Source organism: Eschrichtius robustus, chromosome 1, assembly GCF_028021215.1.
Source record: "Eschrichtius robustus isolate mEscRob2 chromosome 1, mEscRob2.pri, whole genome shotgun sequence".
Lineage (NCBI taxonomy): Eukaryota > Metazoa > Chordata > Mammalia > Artiodactyla > Eschrichtiidae > Eschrichtius > Eschrichtius robustus.
Genome location: NC_090824.1, coordinates 158,526,621 through 158,545,599, shown reverse-complemented (window position 1 = coordinate 158,545,599; position 18,979 = coordinate 158,526,621). Strand labels below are relative to the sequence as shown.

The window sequence follows — 18,979 nt, the reverse complement described above, 5'->3', positions numbered from 1 at the left end:
TGCCACACCCTAAGCCAAGCCACCATCTTCTCTAGACTGGACTAGTGTAAAACTCTTAACTAGTCTCTCTGTTTCCACCTCCTGCTCCCTACACGCAGAGTGAAACTTTCAAAACCTAAATCAGCTCTTGTCATTCCTTGCTCAAATCCTTCAGCTGCTTCCCATCTTACTTAAAAGCCTATTTGACCAAGCCTCTACGTACACATACATTATCTCCTATTATTCTCCTTTCTCGCCCCATCCTTAGCCTCCCTGTTCATAATCCCACCTCAAGCTCTTTGCCCTTGAGGCTCCTTCCACTTGGAACATCCAGAGACCTTCAGGTGGTTTGCTCTCTTCACTTCCTTCAAGTCTCTCTCAAATCTCACCTCCTCAGAAAGGTATTGTTTGACCTCCCCAATTTTTGCTAATAATCTTCATATTCTTCCTACAATTATCACAACCAGACATCACCAAAGTTGTTTTTTACCTGTTTGTGTTCTGCTTCTCTCGCTAAAATGTCAGCCCTTTGATGGCAGCAACTACATTTTATTTGTTACTGAACTCTCATCACCTAGAACAGTGCCTGACGTACAGAAAGCACCCAAATATGTGTTGAATAACAAACAACCCTACAAGGTATGTCACATGCCCATTTTACAAATGAGAAAACTTGAGTTTCAGAGACAAAAAAATTTACTTAAAGCCACACAGCAAATAAGTCACCAAATGCATATGAAAGAGCCAATACTCTACCCACTGACCCACTTCATCCTGTGCCATGAAAGGGAATTATAAATACAGGCTAAGAAACAAAAATGTAAAAGAAAGCATTTCTATAAGAAAATATCAGACCACAGTGCTTTCTCTTTCTGCTCATCACTAGAGCATTTCACATCTTTGATTAATCTCATGTATGTACTATGTACATACCTCTTCAACTAGAAGATATCTACTTTTTCTGTATTACCTACAGAGTAAGGGCTAGCTACAGGCAGTAGACATTTAACAAACATTTCTTTGATATTCACACCCAGAAAGACTTGAAGAATCCTATAACGAGACTTTGAGCACCATCAATAAAGTATACTCTTCCAAGGGATTTCAGTTTCCAACCATGATGGAGTAACTGGATCTTGACTCATCTGCCACACACCCCACCCCCCAACAACCAGAAAAATGGACAAAATATACGAGGCAACATCTTTTAGCTACTGGACAACCAGCAGCACAGGACTGCAATCCCTAGCAAAGGGAAGAGATGAGGTGAACCCCACAAGTGCACCAGCTTTCTCAGCCGGGAGTCACATGCTGGACCACCTGCAATGAGGAGCCCAAGCAAAGCATGGCGGTTTTCTCAAGCTAAGAAGTCAAAGAGTATGAGAAGGCTCAGGAACCTAAAAACTGCAGAGTACTAGAAAGGAGGGAGTTGCATGAAGAAGGATCTCCATAAATCAGCACAGAGGCCTGCTTGAGTCTAATATTGAATAATAAGCCATGTGTGCATATTGTAAAAAAATCTACAAAGGCAGGCAAAGAATGACCCAAGAACTATATGCTACCTTACCCCAGAGCTCACACAGTGCTGGCAGACATTCATATTCTGACCACCCAGAGCAGAGAACATCTTATTCTTCAATGGAAACTACGGAGGCTTCAGGCCTTAGTAATGGGGTGAAACAAGCCTTAGAGTAAAAGGACAAGAGTTAGGGTTGGTCTATCGTAGACCAATCAACAGCAATCAACAACTTAAAATTCACCATTTCTAGGATCTAACAAGAAATTACAAGAAGATGTGACCCAAGACAGGGGAAAAAAAAAAAAAATCAGCCCATAGAAAGAAATAATGGAATTAATGAACACGGATTTTAACAACTATTATATGAGTATTATACATATGACCAAGAATCTTTTTTAAATGAACATAGACAAATAGAAGAAATAAAAAAGATTCAGTAGCAAATTGAATCCAACAAGATATAAAAATACATCATGATGGGGACTTCCCTGGTGGTCCAGTGGGTAAGACTCTGCACTCCCAGTGCAGGGGGTCTGGGTTTGATCCTTGGCTGGGGAACTAGATCCCACATGCATGCCACAACTAAGAAGCCCACATGCCACAACTAAGACCTGGCGCAGCCTAAATAAATAAATAAATAAATAAATAATAAAGAGATTTTTAAAAAAACACATCATGACCAACTGAGGATTATCGAAGGAATACAAGGCTAGTTCAACATTCAAAAATCAGTGCAATTCACCATATCTACAAAGTAAAGAAAAACAACATACGATCATCTCAATACATGCAGAAGCCTGTGACAACATTCAGTATCCATTCATGATAAAAACTCTCAGCAAACTAGAAACAGAACTTTCTCAGCTTGATAAAGGACATCTTTACTACTACAAAAACAAACAAACTTTAAAGAACATGTTAATGGTGAAACACAAATGTTTTCCCCCTAACATCAGGAAAAGATGTCCACTTTCAAAATTCCTGTTCAACATCATACTGGGGGTCCTAGCCAGTTCAATAAAGCAAGAAAAAGAAATAAAAAGCATACAGACTACAAAGGAAGAAATCAAACTTCCTGTATTTGCCAATGACATTACTGTCTATGAAGAAGATCCCAAGTGAGTTTAGCAAGGTTGTAAGACACCAGGTCGGCATACAAAATTCAATCCTATTTCTACATACTAGCAATGGACAACTGGAAATTGAAATTTTAAAAGCACCATTTACAACAGCACCAGAAAGCATGAAATACATATTAATCTTACAAAATATGTGCAAGAGCCAATTATTAAAACTACAAAAAACTAATAAAAACGTCAGAAAAGGTCTAAGTAAATAGATATATCATGTTCATGGCTCAGTATTATTAAGCTGTCAATTCTCCCCTAAGTGATTTACAGATTCAATACAATGCCAATCAAAAATCTCAGCAGGATTTTTTATATATATCAACAAGCTGATTCCAAAATGTACCTGAGGGAATGCCCTGGTGGTCCAGTGGTTAGGACTCTGTGCTTTCACTGCTGAGAGCCTGGGTTCAACCCCTGGTCGGGGAACTAGGATCCCACAAGCCACGCAATGCAGCCAAAAAAATAGATATAAATAAATACATACATACATACATACATACATAATGAAAATAAAAATAAATAAATAAAATGTCCTTGGAAAGGCAAAGCAACTATAACATTCAAAAACAATTCTGAAAAATAACACAATTAGAGAACTCATACTACCTGATTTCAAGACTTAGTATAAAGCTACAGTAATCAACAGTGTGGTAATGGAAAAATGAAAGACACAGATCAATGGAACAGAATACAGAATCCAGAAACAGACCCACATATATATAATCAACTGGCTTTCAGCAAAGGTACAAAGGTAATTCAATGGAGAAAGATGTCTTTTCAAAAAACACTGCTGGAACAACTAAACACCCATATGCAAAAAAATAAATCTCAATCTACACTTTGCGCCATTAGAAAAAATAACTCAAAGTGATTCATATACCTAAATATAAAATTCTGAATTACAGCAGAGGGCAGACAGCAGAAGCAAGAAGAACTACAATCCTGCAGCCTGTGGAACAAAAACCACATTCACAAAAAGACAGACAAGATGAAAAAGCAGACAGCTATGTACCAGATGAAGGAACAAGATAAAACCCCAGAAAAACAACTAAATGAAACGGAGATAGGCAAAATTCCAGAAAAAGAATTCAGAATAATGATACTAAAGATGACACAGGACCTCAGAAAAAGAATGGAGGCAAAGATCAAAAAGATGCAAGAAATGTTTAACAAAGACCTAGAAGAATTAAAGAACAAACACCTACAAGAATTAAAGAACAAACAAACAGAGATGAACAATACAATAACTGAAATGAAAAATACACTAGAAGGAATCAATAACAATAACTGAGGCAGAAGAATGACAGAATGGTGGAATTCACTGCTGCAGAACTGAATAAAGAAAAAAGAATGAAAAGAAATGAAGACAGCCTAAGAGACATCTGAGACAACATTAAATGCAACAACATTCGTATTATAGGGGTCCTAGAACGAGGAGAGAGAGAAAGGACCCAAGAAAATATTTGAAGAGATTATAGTCAAAAACTTCCCTAACATGGGAAAGGAAATAGCCACCCAACACCAGGAAGAGCAGAGAGTCCCAGGCAGGATAAACACATGGAGAAACACGCCGAGACACACAGTAATCAAACTGACAAAAATTAAAGACAAAGAAAAATTATTGAAAGCAACAAGGGAAAAATGACAAGTTACATACAAGGGAACTCCCATAAGGTTAACAGCTGATTTCTCAGCAGAAACTCTACAAGCCAGAAGGGAGTGGCATGATATATTTAAAGTGATAAAAGGGAAGAACCTACAATCAAGATTACTCTGCCTGGCAAGGGTCTCATTCAGATTCGATGGAGAAATCAAAAGCTTTACAGACAAGCAAAAGCTAAGAGAATTCAGCACCACCAAACCAGCTCTACAACAAATGCTAAAGGAACTTCTCTAAGTGGGAAACACAAGAGAAGAAAAGGACCTACAAAAACAAACCCATAACAATTAAGAAAATGGTAACAGGAACATACATATCGATAATTACCTTAAACGTGAATGGATTAAATGCTCAAAGCAAAAGACACAGGCTCACTGAATGGATACAAAAACAAGACCCATCTTTATGCTGTCTATAAAAGACCCACTTCAGACCTAGGGACACATAAAGACTGAAAGTGAGGGGATGGAAACAGATATTCCATGCAAATGGAAATCAAAAGAAAGCTGGGGTAGCAATACTCATCATATCAGATAAAATAGACTTTAAAATAAAGAATGTTACAAGAGACAAGGAAGGACACTACATAATGATCAAGGGATCAATCCAAGAAGAAGATATAACAATTATAAATATATATGCACCCAACATAGGAGCACCTCAATACATAAGGCAACTGCTAACAGCTATAAAAGAGGAAATCGACAGTAACACAATAATAGTGGGGGACTTTAACACCTCACTTACACCAATGGACAGATCATCCAAAATGAAAATAAATAAATAAACAGAAGCTTTAAATGACACAATAGACCAGATAGATTTAATTGATATTTATAGGACATTCCATCCAAAAACAGCAGATTACACTTTCTTCTCAAGTGTGCACGGAACATTCTCCAGGATAGATCACATCTTGGGTCACAAATCAAGCCTCAGTAAATTTAAGAAAACTGAAATCATATCAAGCATCTTTTCTGACCACAATGCTATGAGATCAAAAATGAATTACAGGGAAAAAAACGTAAAAAACACAAACACATGCAGGCTGAACAATACGTTACTAAATAACCAAGAGATCACTGAAGAAATCAAAGAGGAAATAAAAAAATACCTAGAGACAAATGACAATGAAAACACGACGATCCAAAACCTATGGGATGCAGCAAAAGCAGTTCTCAGAGAGAAGTTTATAGCTGTACAAGCCTACCTCAAGAAACAAGAAAAATCTCAAATAAACAACCTAAACTTACACCTAAAGGAACTAGAGAAAGAAGAACAAAACCCAAAGTTAGCAGAAGGAAAGAAATCATAAAGATCAGAGCAGAAATAAATGAAATAGAAACCAAGAAAACAATAGCAAAGATCAATAAAACTAAAAGCTGGTTCTTTGAGAAGATAAACAAAATGGATAAGCCATTAGCCAGACTCATCAAGAAAAAGAGGGAGAGGACTCAAATCAATAAAATTAGAAATGAAAAAGGAGAAGTTACAACAGGCACCACAGAAATACAAAGCATCCTAAGAGCCTACTACAAGCAACTCTATGCCAATAAAATGCACAACCTGGAAGAAATGGACAAATTCTTAGAAAGGTATAACCTTCCAAGACTGAACCAGGAAGAAATAGAAAGTATGAACAGACCAATCACAATCACTGAAATTGAAACTGTGATTAAAAATCTTCCAACAAACAAAAAGCCCAGGACCAGATGGCTTCACAGGTGAATTCTATCAAATATTTAGAGAAGAGCTAACACCCATCCTTCTCAAACTCTTCCAAAAAATTGCAGAGGAAGGAACATTCCCAAACTCATGCTATGACGCCACCATCACCCTGATACCAACACCAGACAAAGGTACTACGAAAAAAGAAAATTACAGACCAGTATCACTGATGAATATAGATGCAAAAATCCTCAACAAAATACTAGCAAACAGAATCCAACAACACATTAAAAGGATCATACACCATGATCAAGTGGGATTTATCCCAGGGATGCAAGGATTCTCCAATATACGCAAATCAATCCATGTGATACACCATATTAACAAATAGAAAAATAAAAACCATATGATCATCTCAATAGATGCAGAAAAAGCTTTTGACAAAATTCAACACACATTTATGATAAAAACTCTCCAGAAAGTGGGCACAGAGGGAACCTACCTCAACATAATAAAGGCCATATATGATAAACCCACAACAAACATCATTCTCAATGGTGAAAAACTGAAGGCATTTCCTCTAAGATCAGGAACAAGACAAGGATGTCCACTCTCGCCACTATTATTCAACATAGGTTTGGAAGTCCTAGCCATGGCAATCAGAGAAGAAAAACAAAAGAAATACAAATTAGAAAAGAACTAAAAAAAAACAAAACAAAAAAGAAAATTCTGAATTATAAAAATTCTAGGAGAAAATACAGGGGCAAGTCTTCGCACTCTCAGATGGGGCAATAATAAGAAAGAAAACAACTCTAATTCAAAAAGTTTAAAACTCCAATTCAAAAAGATACATGCACCCCAATGTTCATAGCAGCACTATTTACCAAAGCGAAGAAATGGAAATAACCCAAGTGCCCAATACACACACAATGGAATATTATCCTTATTTTTTTTTTAAAAATTTTAATCAACTATAAAAAGATATTTGGAGGACAAATAGGGAAAGTTGAATATGCACTGAATAATTCTATGGAATTGTTCATTTTTTTAGATGTTATCATTATATTTGGTTATGTAGAACAAGGATTAGCAAACTTTTTCTCTAAAAAGTGAGGTAGTAAATACTTTCTGCTTTGTGGACCACAGGATGTCTTGTAACTGTTCTGTCAGTGTAGCACCAAAGCAGTCACAGACAATATGTAAATATAGGAGCACTGCTGTGTCCCAATAAAACTTTATTTATTAAAAAAAACATGTTCACTGCAGCTCTATTTACAATAGCCAGGACATGGAAGCAACCTAAATGTCCATCGACATATGAATGGATAAAGAAGATATGGCACATATATACAATGGAATATTACTCAGCCATAAAAAGAAACGAAATTGAGTTATTTGTAGTGAGGTGGATGGACCTAGAAGCCTGTCATACAGAGTGAAGTAAGTCAGAAAGAGAAAAACAAATACCGTATGCTAACACGTATATATGGAATCTTTAAAAAAAATGGTTCTGAAGAACCTAGGGGCACGACAGGAATAAAGACACAGACATGGAGAATGGACTTGAGGACACAGGGAGGGGGAAGGGTAAGCTGGGACGAAGTGAGAGGGTGGCATGGACATATATATACGACCAAATGTAAAACAGATAGCTAGTGGGAAGCAGTCACATAGCACAGAGAGATCAGCTCAGTGCTTTGTGACCACCTAGAGGGGTGGGATAGGGAGGGTGGAAGGGAGGGAGATGCAAGAGGGAAGAAATATGGGGATATATGTATATGTACAGCTGATTCACTTTGTCATAAAGCAAAAAAAAAAGGCAGTAGGCCAGATTGGCCTGAGGGCCATAGTTTGCAGACAAAACTCTAGTGACAGAGAGCAGAGTAGTGGTTACCTATGGCAAGGTAGGCAGCAGGGTGAGGGATGAAGGCAGAACTGTCTGGAAAACAGCACAAGGGAATTTTCTGGAGTGACGGAAACATACTATACCTTGATTGTGTTGTTAAGTTACATGTATGGGTACATTTGTCAAAACTCATCAAACTCCATATACTTAAAAGGGGTGCATTTTATCATATAAACAATAACTCAGTAAACCTGATTTGTTTTAAAATGTACTCTTTTCAGGTAACAGCATCAATGATGTGAAAAGCATGCCCTTTGGAGCCAGAATAATCTGAGTTCAAATTTTAGCACCAAAATTTAACAACTATGTGACCACTGTCAAATCACTTTTGAGGGTGTTTCCTCCCCTTAAAACGGGTTAATAATTCCTGCTTCACAGGTTGGTTTCAAAAACGAAATAAATGTATGTAAGACACATAGTATAACATCTGGCACATAAGAGGCACACTCCCTGATTATTTTTTAATTTTTTTAAAAATAATTTAAGAAAATTAGTCAGTAAAGATCAGACAAATACACTAGCTTCTTTTGTACTCTTCTAAAACATTCTGACATTCTTTGTTCACTGTTTACTGTGGTTTCACCTGACTTCAAGCACTGGCATCCAATGTCAGTTCCTGTGATTTCAGAGTAACTTGGGTCTCACAGCAAGCACTGAGTTTAGAAAAATACTCCATGACAAATATGTTATAAAAGGAAATCTGAGAAGATAAGAGCCAAAAGTAAGAAGTATCCATTTTCCCAAGTAAGAATGGCAATAGAAATGGTATAATATTTATAAGGAAAAACCAATAAACTTAGTTGGATGTTTTCTCCTTTTATAGACTAGGATTTGAATTTTATCCAAACCAGTAGCCAACCAGCAAAACTACAAAATGACAAAGCGTCTGTATAGTGCTTTATCTCGAGCGTTTCTCAGGACAGTAGTGGGGAGTAGGTAGGATGACAATATCAAATTTGTTCTTATTTTATAAGTAAGGATACTAAGTCTGAAACAGATGAAGTGGCCTGCTCAAGGACACACTGCCAATAACTGGCGAAGTTCGGATGTGAAGTCAGCCATGTGGCCCCGTATCATATGCCTTCAGTAGACATCACCATCAGAGAGTCATCTTGGGTTTGTGAAACTCCACATAACTGCTAGGTGCTGTTCTCTTGCTTGACATCTTCGGCTGTCTAAAAGACTAATTCATTACAGTCTGACATACTTAATTCCTAACCATTCAGGAATAACTAGCCTTTTGAGGTGGTAAAGACTATTTTTGTGGCCGAATATGGGCTTAAGATAGGACCATAAGTGAAAATTCAAAAGGACTGATTTCTGGGACTTCCTTGGTGGTCCAGCGGGTAAAACTGCACTCCCAGTGCAGGGGGCCCAGGTTCGATCCCTGGTCGGGGAACTAGATCCCACGTACATGCCACAACTAGAGTCCGCATGCCGCAACTAAGACCCGGCACAGCCAATATAAATAATAAATAAATAAATATCAAAAGGACTGATTTCTAATAGAAGAGCCTACAGAGTGACATAAATGGTAAATCCCTCACACCGTCTCCTTCTCCCCATCCCAATACCCACATCACACACACTGATATCCACACCTTCCCCACGCTCTGAACACAGCTCTGAAGAGATAAAAAAGGAAAACACACCATTGTCCCACACAAGTATTCGTAACAATCACAGTATCTCAGTATCAGGTCTACTGGTGCATTCTCTGAGCAAGGACTGACAAAAATGGGTTACCTACCCATCTTCTATTTGTATGTCCCAATCAACCGAGAGGTGGACCACAAGACCATAAATGTGAAGACACATGAATGAAACAAACTTCCTTCCACGAACAGCTTCCTCCTCTCCCCCCGCTTACAGTGGGGTAAGACATCCCGACAGTGACTCCGGAGCACTGCTTCCAAATGGATGCCTGTCCCCATCAGTAATAACCAAGTTTATTCAAGCGCACTTCAATGTTAACTTTAAAAGAGGGGATTACCAAAAGTCCAAGTGTGTTCATCTAGCTTTGTCAACTTTGTTTTTTTCCTCAATCTGTGAGTCTGGTCAATTATAATTTTTAAAGATTTACTATAATCCTTCATGGTTAACTTTTTGCCCTTATTTTATAAGAAAACAAATGGAAAGATGCGATTCAATATACAGAAATGTCCATGACAGGTTAATATTTCTAGAATGTATTTATTCCACTTGGTATTCTGAATATTCTAAACAAAGCTGGTATAACTGATTTAAATCACTGTTTCCTTCCGCAAATGGTGGCGCCTTCAAAAGTGTTATCTTGAAGGGGAAGTAAATGATTTGCTCAAGTCTCTGAATTGTACTACTGCTTTATTAACCCACAGTCCAGTCCCATCTTAATCAAATTTGAGAAACGTAGTCATAATCCATGCCTGTTATTTTTCAAAATTAAGGTAAAATAAGGAAGAAAAGCTGCAACTAAATAACTCAGATATCCTATTACAAATGTTGAAAACAACCCATCTCTAACGATTTCCTAAACTATAAATGCATAGAGTTCTGTCCTACAGAGACACTCTGCAAAGTCCACTCAAAGACTAAGAGCTGACTGAGAAAATAAAACTGCTCTTTCTATTAACATTCAGTTCAACCTGCACCTTTAAAAAAACTGCATTTAAGACTCTCAATTCTCAGAAGCATTCCCTCTTTACGAAACAAACAGCTAAACCACTGTTCTCAGAAGCATCAGACTTTTAAAAATGCTCTCTTAATTCATACAAAAATTATCCAAATTATTGTCATTACAGCTACCAGGTAACAGGCACCTACTTAATGTGAGGCACACTATGAAGTATGTCACATAGTTTCATTTATGGCTAAGAATGCTGTAAAGTATGTAACTATACCTTACACAGTAGGAAACTGAAGCTCTGAGGGGATAAGTAACCTGCTCAAGGCTACCCAACTAGTCAATGGAAGGGTGGGGATTTGAACTCAAATTTACCTAATTCCAAAAGATGTACTTCTTCTAAACTGTGCTACCTCCCCAATTCACAACAGAGGTATGAACAGGCAGAGGAGTGAATGGATTTGTCCAGCAGTCGTAATCATTTCACCAAAAAAGGGAGAAATTTTCTCGATTAGAACCACTTTCTGAAATCCATAGCTCACTGTTTAAACCTCAATTCTTTTCAAGAAGTAATTAACAGGTTAAAAAGAAAGGTTAGAAATCCTTATAAAGTACACTAAATTTCATCACAGATCTGCAAGTGAGCTGTCATGTTTAACAAGTCCCCAGAGTTAGTGGTTCTCTGGGTACCACACTAGGGTGAAGTACCAAGCACTTCACCCAATTCAAATGCATCCTGAGCACCTGAGCTGTGTTAAGACTCCTTCCTGGCACAGAGGCACAAAGCTAAGACCCATCACAGCCCTCAGGGAGTTAAGAGGCTAGAAGAGGAGTCCATTTATACTACATATGCAGTTACTATTAGTCAGGCAAAAAAAATGAAGTGTGAGAAATCCTAAAGCAAAAGTATGTATAACATGCTATCAGAGAGGGAAAGCAACTGGCCTACTTGTCATATGTTCTAAGTAGTGTTTGTTTACATTTTGTCCCTCCCTGACAACACCTTCCAACCTCTGTCACCGTCCCTCCCCACAACCGCCCCCCACACAGGTACACACAGCCACACAACCAGGAAGGAAAGCCCTAAGAGCAAGGATTATGATTCCTAAAAGTGACCTTGTTGTTGTACTTTAAAAATACAAACTTATGCCATCAGGACATGTTTCTTTAGCTTTGTCAGGTGAAGTAAGTTGCTTTTTCAGAGCAAAATTAGGCCAACCTAACCAGGAAAACCCAGGCAACACTTCACATTACTCACTTAGCATGAGAAACCAATCAACGCATATTGACCCACACCGTATTTCTCAAATTTTTCTTGTTAATTTAGCAGATGGCAAAGGGATATGCAACTGATAGGAACACATTCTGGTCATTTTGTTCCACCACGCAATTTGACAGACATTTAGGCTTGTTCCACCGGGGGGACTTAAACAGAATCATTCTCACATCATAAGCCAAATGAACTGAATTCAGCAGAACCGATGCACCCAAAGCTTGACAACAAGGCTTGTACTTCTTGCAGCCTGCAAATTCCCTAGAGACCACGAAAGCCTACAGGACTAACAATGATTTATCTCAGCTGATCACAACTCCTTTACAAACTTGCAAAAAATGATCTTTCCAAAACTGCCTGCATTTATCCTGATCTGGGCAATCCAACGGTTTAAAGAAATAAAGTTACTTATGAAAATAAAACTGGGGGGGGCGGGAGGCAGGGATGTTAAATAAGAAAAAAAAGCACACTGCTTTTTCCTTTAGTTCTATATGCCTGGGGCAACAAACTCTCAAAATAACTTCACTGAGGAGTGTAAAAGCTAAGACGAACACCAAAGTATTGCTCAATCCAACTTACACTGTCAACTCCTGAGTTCACAGTAAGATCTAGAAACTTAAATGTGACGGAATCATTTTGCTGTAAGAACTAGTTCAAAAAAAAAACACACACAAAAACAAAAAGCCAATCCTTTCTTCTGATAGAAAAACTCTTGAGGATTTCCCCCACATTTATTTTAAAATCTTAACATACTGGTTGACTCTGGGGGGAAAAAGGGGGGTAGGGAGAGGGGTTCAGTAAGCCATATTTACCCAAAAAAAAGTTTGGTTTGGTCTCAAAGTATGGCTGCATTTGAACTCGACAGAGCTGAGCCCGTGGCACGGTCCCAAAGCGGGTCCCCTCGGGCTGCACGTCTCTGACCCGCGCGGGTGCCCCGGCCGCGCCCCCGGGAACAGGCGCCGAGAGCGCCCCCCTAAGGCGGGTAAGGCCCGGCGTGTTTACCGCTCGCGCCGGCCCCCGAGAGCCTCTCCCTCGCGGCCGCAGCACTTGTTCGCCGACTCCCGGACGGGAGGGACCCGCGGAGTAGCCGCAGCTCCCGGGGGGCTACCGCGGCTCCCGCTCCCACAGGAGCCGACCGGGCAAGGCCGGGGGTCCAGGCACCTGAGGGGGCATCGCGGCCGTGCGGGACGGCCGTGCCCCCTACTCCGGGAGTGGAGGCGGCCCCGAAGTTGGGCTGCGGGAGCGGCAAGGCGCGCCGCGGCCCCAGGGCAGACAATGCGTGAAGGGGGCCGCGGAAGGAATCGGGGGCCGCAGAGCCGGGGGGCGCTCCCGCGACGCCCATTCATCCCCGCCCGCGCGCCCGCGCGCCCCCGCCCAGCCCCCGCAGCCCCGGATCCCCGCTCCGGCCCCCGCCCGGAGGACCGGCCGCAGGGGGAGGGGCCCGCGCTCCCCACCCGCGACCCCTCCTCAAATCACAAAACTTCCCCCAACTCCGCCAACTAAGTTGCGCTCTCACCGTGAGGCGCCCGGGGTTCCCCCGCGGGCCGAGCCGGAGCAGCTCCGCACCTTCGCTGCGGAGAAAGACAATAGGCGGCCGCTCCTCCGGCGGCAGAGGCGGCGGTGGTGGCAACGGCTTGAAACTGCGGCGGCAGAGGCGAGTAGCGGGCGCGGCGACCTCGGCGGAGCCTAGAAGCTTCACCGCGGCGGCTCCGGCTCCCTGCTGGCCCTGCACACAGCCCCAGCCAGCCCGCGCATGCGCCACAAGCTACTCGGGGATGGGCGGGGCACCCGGGGAGAGCTGTAACGCCTACGAGCTCTCCTGTGAGTAAGCGCGGAGCCGGGGGCCGCGAGCCGGGGTTGCACAGCAGAGCTGCCCATCAAGCTCCGTGAGACCAATAGGAAGACACCTGGGCGGTCCCCTCGGGTTGCTAAGGAAGGCTGAGGTTGACCGCAGCTGCAGCGCTGCGGCAAAGTGATCAAAGTCGGGTGGCTGGTAGAGGTGCAGACTGAAATGCTCACTCACCCTCTCCTCTGCGCCCTGACTCCGGAAGCCGCCCTTCCTCTGTGTAAGGGTGCTTACCTGAGCTGTAGCACTTACCGTAACACATACTGAAATGATTTACTCTTCTGTTTCCCTCCACTTGAAATCAGAAAGTGGGGTCTTTTCTGTGTCCAGTGCCTGAGAGAGTCGTGGCTAGGTATTCAACAAGTGTTTTAGTTGGATGGATGGATGGATGGATCTATGGTGGCATCAGGATTGTGACAGGGCGTTCCATAAACTTTTGGCTTCCCGATCACCGCAAAATCAGACAATCTGCAAGTTGCAAGGACCTCAGGAATCATCTGGTGGCTTTTGAAAAGCAAAATGTGGTCTGTTAATACACGAATAAACTCATTTTGATAGTTGTGCGTTTATTTTAATGTGTATTGGAGGAAAATGCCTTTCACATCAAAAGACTATTTCATTGATGTTATTTCTTAGATAAGCTGTAAAACATGAATCTACTTAAAGAAAAAATTTAAGTAAAAAATTTACGTTATATAGAAAGTATATATGTACTTATACTTCACATAAGTTCAAAAACGTGCAAATTGATAGTAATCGAAGTAAGAACAGTGGTTACCTAGAAGGAGAAGCATTATTGGCTGGGAAGGAACAGGGCAGGTGCTGGGCAAGTTCTGTATTTTGATCTGAATGGTAAATAACAAAGGTATAGACATGTGAAAATTCATCCAGTGTACAATTAAGATTAGTGCACTTTACACAGGTTACACACGTATTTTATATCAATTTAAAATACTTATATAGGATAAGACCCCCAAAAATGTGAAGATGCAAAGGACTATCTTTTGGGAAACCTGATACAACCAAGCTCCCTACCAGTGACTGACTACCTGAGAGGGGCTACTGTGAATACTTACTGCCTGAATCAGGCACTTTCATTGTTGTTTGGCTCTAAATCTTAGAAGTGCTCCTAGCCTTGAGCAGAAATTTGCTTCCCTGTAAGTGAACCTGATTCTCACATATGTTTTCTTACTTCAGCCTCACAGAATGGAAAACCAAGGACAAACGTTTCCAGTGCTTCAGGTGAAATTATTTCCCAATCACCTTATTATTCCCTCCTCCATACTCACTCTAATCTGTCCTGTCAATATATTTGAAAGGTGGCCCAGAGAGAGGAGACTCCTAGATCCTAGTCCTGACTCTGTCCCAAAGAAGCCCACCCTGAGGAGGTCACCCCTTCTCAAAGAACTTCAGTCTCCTGTAAAGCAAGGGGACTAACCTAGAAAATCTCTTGGACCCTAACACGTGAAAACCCCATGGTCTTCTGCTGGAGCAAACAGCAGCAGATATTACCATGTTGTCTTTCTAGTGACTGCTGACAACAACATTCCCTGCTCCCAGCCTCAGCAGGATTTATACCTTCCCAGTGAGCTGCAGAAAAGGTCGAGAGTCCAGCGTTTTTCAAAGTTTACCATGCCTACAAATCACCTGGGACATTTTGTTAAATGTGGATTCTGACTCAGTAGGTCTGGGGTGGGATCTGGGATTCTACACTTCTAACAGACTCCCAGGTGATTCTGATGCTTCCTGTCTGGGACCCTGCTTTGAGGGGCAAGGGTCTACTCTACATTCCCCAGACAGCTAAATCTTCTGTCTTCTTGGGAAGTCCTAAGTAGTTATCTGCATGGCTGGCACATTCTCATCATCCAGGCACCAGCTCTAATGTCCCTCGTCAGAGAAAACGTCTATCTAAAATAATTCACTCTCACCTAGTCCCTCTCATTCATATTACTCAAACCTATTCTCAGCTTTTATTCCGGTCTGAAAGTATCTTATTTGGGTGTGGTTATGGGCTCTCTCCCCCAACTGTAATGCAAGTTCCCTAAAGTCTGTTTTGTTTACCCCTCTCTCTCCTACACCTAACAGAGTCCCAGTGGGAACAGTAGGCACTCAGAAGTTTTGCATGAATGAATTTGTACAGAAGGAGCTACTATGAGGTGCCCTCAAACTGACGGTCCCTGATACTAAAGACTTGTTCTTCCAAGGGACACCAAATGTCTCTATTCAGTATGCCTCATTTCACCAGAAAGAGATTTGGGGTTTAGTAATTCTCTCACTTTTCCTGAGTAAGTTTTCAAGCCAGGAAATATACCAGGGCCTTATCAAGCAGCAGTAGGATTTTGTATCTCTCAACTATCTCTAACCTGTCTCTCCAGTCAACTTACAGTTCTCCAATTGATTTACATAGGTTATAATACCTATAACTCTAACAAGAATAAACCCCATTTTGCAGAGTCCCTGGAAATTACCAAAGCAAGGAAAAAACAAAATCAACACAGATGTAAGAACATGAATTTCTCTTGAGACCCATGGTCCCTAAAATGTCTACTTTGGTAAAAGAAGGAGCGCTGGAACCAACTTGCCTCAGGGCTCTTCTTTCATAGCAGTGGACTCTTTATTCCTTTCACAGTACAAATAGTACCCTGCTGTTGCCTTAAATAACTTTCACTTTCAGCCCCTTGCTTGGGGTGAAGCCAACTCCACCACAATCTCAGTTCCATGCTTTAGCATACCATCAAACCTGAGCCAATCAATGCATCCTATCTGCAGGTCAACAATTATTAGTTCAGAGTTGGGCACATGACCCCAGACTGGCCAATTAGGGGCAATAGGAGTAAATTCTACCCTCTGTTTGAACTATCGGGGTAGCTGACATTTTCTCAACTGGAAACTGGAAGATAGGCTTATCAGCTGTCTCTGCCATGAGGACAGAATCTCTTCACATGGAGCCAACACAGTAGAAAGGTAGAGAAATTAAAAACAACATCTTGGTGACATTGATTGGACAGCTGAATCTAGCAATTCCTGAAGCTAGAACAACACATAGACTTTTCAATCATGTAAGACAACAAAGACAGTCGGAGTGGAGATTTCTGTCACTTGCATCCGCAAGAGCTCTAATTGATACATCACCCGGGAGCAGATGATCCCTGGTCAGTTCTCTGACATGCTTTCAATTCAGTTAGCAAGTAACTATTGAGAGTCTACTGTGTGCCAGGCTTAGGCTTGGTCCTGGGATTCAAGATGAAGAGCATTGTTCTTGTCTTTAATGAACTCTGTAAAATGAGGGAAATAGGCAAGCAAGCCAGCAGGAAATCAGAAGTGTAAGTGCCCCCACCAGAGGCAGACACAGGGTGTTATGAGGCATAGGAATACTTCTACTTAGAGGGTGAAGGTTCAGGGGAGGCATCCAGGAGGAGTGACAGTTAAGCCAGGTCTTGGAGGACAATCCACTGGGTAAAGAACGGTGGTGTAGCTAGTGAACGAGGCTTGGGAGTGCGTGCACAGGTAGCAGAGGCCATTCCCAGGAAAAGGAAGAGCCAATCCAAAGACACCAAGGTATCAGAAACACAACGCACACAAAAACAGGAGCAAGAAGAGGTAAGAGATAAAGCTGAAGGAAGTGAGTCAAAGTCAGGTTACACTGCTTTGCTAAGGAGTATGGCCTTTATCCTGAAAGGCCAAGAAGAACCTTCCAAGGATTTTAAGCCGTGGAACCAGGATGAAAACAGATTTTCATCTTGAAAGATCACCCTCGCACCATGTGCTTAAGCTGAATTTAAGTGGGGGATGAGGATGAGAGTGGGGGACAGGAGAATCTCTAAGAGAAACCTGGCTCCAGGGAGGAGGTTTGACAGTCCAGAGCTAAGTTTTCACTTCTTAAGCGACAGAGAGAAACTTTCTTCCTCAATATCAAGCCCAAAGCTGTCCAATAGAAATATATGGTGATCCACATATGTGATTTAAAATTTTCTAGTAGCAACATTTAAAAAGTAAAAAGAAACAGATGAAATTAATTTTAAAGGTATTGTATTTAACCAAACATATGATAAACATTGTAATTTCAACATGTGATACCTACAAAAATTTATGAATGAGGTATTCTGTTTTATCATACTAAGTCTTCAAAAGAATCCAGTGTGTGTTTTACACTTAAAACACATCTCAATTCAGTCTAGCCTTGTTTCAAATGTTTAAAAACCACATGTGGCTGTGACTACTATACTGGACAGCACACTTCAGGTTGATTGATTCTGATAGAGCGTCCCTGTGGGAGTTTGTTCCAAACGTTAAAGTGTGCCTGGGCCATAATGCCTTCACTATACCTCATTCACTTGCACTGTCTCATTTATTTTTCACATCCCTGGGCTGGTGCTGTTATTCACCTTTTTTTTTTAATTGGGATATAATTGCTTTACAATGTTGTGTTAGTTTCTGCTGTACAACGAAGTGAATCAGCTATACGTATGTGTGTATATGTATATATATATATATATATATATATATATATATATATATCCCCTCCCTCTTGGACCTCCCTCCCCCCACCCCATCCCACCCATCTAGGTCACCACAGAGCACCGAGCTGAGCTCCCTACACTACACAGCATGTTCCCACTAGCTATCTGTTTCGCACATGGTAGCATATGCCTGTCAATCCCAATCTCCCAGTTCATCCCACTTGCCCCCACCCCATGTCCATACATCAGTTCTCTACGTCTGCGTCTCTATTCCTGCCTTGCAAATAGGTTCATCTGTACCATTTTTCTAGATTTCACATATATGCATTAATATATGAATTTGTTTTTTCTTTCTGACTTACTCTGTATGACAGACTCTAGGTCCATCCATGTCTCTACAAATGACCCAATTTCATTTCTTTTTATGGTTAATATTCCATTGTATATATGTGCCACATTTTCTTTATCCATTCATCTGTCGATGGACATTTAGGTTGCTTCCATGTCCTGGCTATTGTAAATAGTGCTGTAATGAACATTGTGGTACACGACTGTTTTTGAATCATGGTTTTCTCAGGATATATGCCCAGTAGTGGGATTGCTGGGTCATATGGTAGTTTTATTTTTAGTTTTTTTTTTTTTTTTTAAATCTTAGTGAATGGGTGTCTTTATTTATTTATTTATTTATTTATGGCTGTGTTGGGTCTTCGTTTCTGTGCGAGGGCTTTCCCTAGTTGCGGCAAGTGGGGGCCACTCTTCATCACGGTGCGCGGGCCTCTCAGTATCGCGGCCTCTCTTGTTGCGGAGCACAGGCTCCAGACGCGCAGGCTCAGTAATTGTGGCTCACGGGCCTAGTTGCTCCACGGCATGTGGGATCTTCCCAGACCAGGGCTCGAACTCGTGTCCCCTGCATTAGCAGGCAGATTCTCAACCACT

At 41.2% G+C, this 18,979-nt stretch overlaps 1 protein-coding gene across 1 annotated transcript in view; it reads right to left on the bottom strand.

The window, feature by feature from the left end:
- Positions 1-13,472, bottom strand: part of AKAP13 (A-kinase anchoring protein 13) — a 342,139-nt gene extending 328,667 nt beyond the window's left edge. Inside the window, exon 1 of the mRNA XM_068557294.1 lies at positions 13,254-13,472. The gene's annotated coding sequence lies outside the window, so the exon portion shown is untranslated. The remainder of the gene's footprint in view (positions 1-13,253) is intronic.
- Positions 13,473-18,979: the final 5,507 nt, after the last annotated feature.